Source organism: Oncorhynchus kisutch, linkage group LG22, assembly GCF_002021735.2.
Source record: "Oncorhynchus kisutch isolate 150728-3 linkage group LG22, Okis_V2, whole genome shotgun sequence".
Taxonomy (NCBI): Eukaryota; Metazoa; Chordata; class Actinopteri; order Salmoniformes; family Salmonidae; genus Oncorhynchus; species Oncorhynchus kisutch.
The window spans coordinates 30598376-30601567 of NC_034195.2; the positions used below are offsets into that span (position 1 = coordinate 30598376).

General features: G+C 39.5%; 1 long non-coding RNA gene across 1 annotated transcript; it reads left to right on the forward strand.

The window, feature by feature from the left end:
* Positions 1–471: 471 nt before the first annotated feature.
* On the forward strand, positions 472–1777 carry LOC116356376 (uncharacterized). Its single transcript, XR_004204893.1, has 2 exons — positions 472–536; positions 833–1777. It is a non-coding gene; the product is annotated as an uncharacterized LOC116356376 (long non-coding RNA).
* The last annotated feature ends 1415 nt before the right edge of the window (positions 1778–3192 follow it).

Genomic DNA, 3192 nt, shown 5'->3' on the forward strand with positions numbered 1-3192 from the left:
ATCTTGGCCAGGACGTAGTTGTAAATGAGGACTTGTTCTCCACTGGCCTACCTGGTTAAATAAAGGTGAAATAAAATGAAATAAAAAATAAAACAATTCAGAAAATAATTGTAAAAATAAAGAAAAACCCTTCAATAAGTAGGTGTGTCCAAACTTTGACTGGTACTGTATATAAAATGGGTGTTTAGTAGTAATCCTGTAAAGGATGGTCACAGTACCCGGCATCACATTTTGTTAATTTATTTATTCATTCATTCGTTCATTCGTTCATTTTTATCATTCCTTCATTAATTTATTCATTCATATTCACACGTGTATTTTCAAGGTCTTATGTGTGTTTGTATGTTTCAGGTGCTGAGAGGACTGCCGTGACCGTGTGATATTGACCTCTTTGTCCTCTTCAGATCTTTTTGCGGTCTGGGCTTGCTGTTAACACACCTCAAACCAGGAAGCCCTTACCCCAAAAAGCATCTGCAGTCGACCTTAGCATCACAAGCTATTTATTCTCTACAATGTTATGGAACGCAAAGGCACAGGTGTGTGTGACCCAGTAAGCAAAGTTATGTTAAAAAGACATCGAAGTCGTTCATTTTCAGTTCTAAGTAATTTTGGAGAATACCTATTTTACAGATGTTGAAAATACTTATTTTTTGGGTTGTTGTACCATACATCATTTCAATACCATCTACATGTCAATGAAGAAAGCGTTATGTCAAGTTCAAAAGTTTTATTAACAAATAAAATAGCAAAATAGAGAAAAATGTAGATTTGGGTATGGAATTATAATTATCATTATTTTAATTTAATTTAAATCAAATGTAAAAACATACAGTCTACCCGCAGTAAATTCCAGTCATCTAGCAGACTCCCATCCAGAGAGACCCACAGGAGCAACCAGGGTCAACCGTCCCGCCCAAGGGCACATCGACAGATCCCCCCCAGTCGACTTGGGGACCTAAACCAGTGACCTCTCCGACACTGGGCCAATGCTCCCAACCGCCAGGACACCCACTGCCCCCAATCATCCAAGATAACCCCACAGTCCCCCCTGAAAAACCTTCCCCTACAAGCCACCATCCCCTTCCAACCCAACCAAAGCAACTACCCACCTGATGCGCCAGGTCCACCCACTGGGGAGCCAAGCATAGTCAATCAGAAGGATTTCTTCACCCACAAAAGGACTTTATTACAAACAGAAATACTCTTCAGCATCCCCCCTCCCCCTCCTCAGACGATCCCACAGATGAAGAGGTCAGATGTGGAAGTCGTGGGCTGGATTGCTTACACATGGTCTGCGTTGTGAGGCCGGTTGGATTTATTGCCAAATTATCTAAAGAGAAATTAACATTCAATTCTCTGGCAACAGCGCTGTTGGACATTCCTCCAGTTAGCATGCTAATTGCACACTCCCTCAAAACGTAAGACATGTTAGGCATTGTGTTGTGTGACAAAACTCTACATGTTAGAGTGGCCTTTTATCAACACAAGGTGCACGCACCTGTGTAACGATCATGCTGTTTAATCAGCTTCTTGATATGTCACACGTGTCAGGTGGATGGATTACCTTGGCAAATGAGAAATGCTCACTAACAGGGATGTAAACAATTTTGTGCACATGATTTGAGAGAAATACGTTTTTTCTGCATATGCAAATGTCTGGGATCTTTTATTTCAGCTCATGCAAAAGGGGACCAACACTTTGCTTGTTACGTTTATATTTTTGTTCAGTAGAAAAACAAAAGACATCAAGGACAATAAACATGTAAACAGCAAGGCCGACTGTGTGTGTTTTTGTGCGTGTGTGGCACTATTTACGTGTGTGTGTGTGTGTGTGTGTCTATGCATGTGCATTTGAATGCAGGTGTGTGCATGTGTTCGCATGTTCAAGCACTTGAGTGGCATCAGCCTCAAGCAAACAGGCATTGAATGTAGCAAAAGTTCCTTTTTAGTGTCTAAACTTTATTTTACTTTTTTAACTTAATTTTTAACTTATGTTTGACCATCATTCTATCTGCCGGCCAGCAACTTCACTCCCACTTTTCTCCAGTTTCACATCCAAACCTTCGGTTTCCCTCAGCCCATCCCACCTATCTCTGCTGGCCACCCTCTTCTGATTTTTAACGCGCCATATGCAGTATCTTTCAACTATACTTTTTTTAACGTACAATTTGAATCTATCTAGTCGAATAGAATCCACAGATTGTGAGTTGAAGATGAATACTTTTACTAAGAGTATTAGCATGTTAGCGATTGACTGACCAGGTCCCGCCAAATCTCCTAACAGTGCTATTTCTAGGCTCAAGTTTAGAATAATGTTATACTTTTTCAGCCATTCCTCAACCTGAGACCAGATACAGGCTACCTGAGGATAATACCAGATTAAATGGCCTATTGATTCTGTACCCTCGCAACAAAATCAAATGAAAATGGTATACTTTCCTATTTATGCTAATTTTGTTCCTCCGCAAGTTTTTCTGCATGTGGGGACAGACCAGTACCCTACCTCCTCCCACTGCTAACTGTCTCCTGTAGTGCTATAATCAATTGGTTGTCATCCTGGATTGAGCAGACCTTCCCATACACTTACGACAGCTCCATGAAAAACATAATTCCAGCATTCCAATTTACAATTGAATTTTAAAACAAAATACCCTTCTCAAATATTGTTTCCATAAATCAACCAGTACATTTGAGTTCAACCATAGTATTTGTTGTAGTATTTGTCCTATCTTTTGTGAGGGATGAAATTGAAATTGTAACCAGATATGCATTGCTTGTTTGAAAATGAGAGATACTTTGAACAAGGTTTCATTTTCATTTAATTGAAAATGAGAAAAGGCAATTTGCATAAAGAAGGCAATTTGCATAAAGACAAGAAGGCAATTTGCATAAAGACAAGAAGGCAATTTTGAAACAAGGGATGAGATTTTCTTAGTAATCTACTTGAAAACCATTTAGGGTTCAAGTAAAACTTTTCTATAAGTGAAGCTTTTATGGAGAGGTTTAGTGCTTTTATATTTGCTGTTTTACACAGTGTGTGTGTGTAGAACTGGATGCTACAGGTAAGCCTGTGAGAATGATGTCAGATGGTTGTTTTGGTTCTCCAGTACAGTAGAACAGTGGTTCTTAAACCTCTCCACGGGGACCCAAGGTGTTTCACAATTTTGTTGTAGCCCTGAATTTGTGTAACAG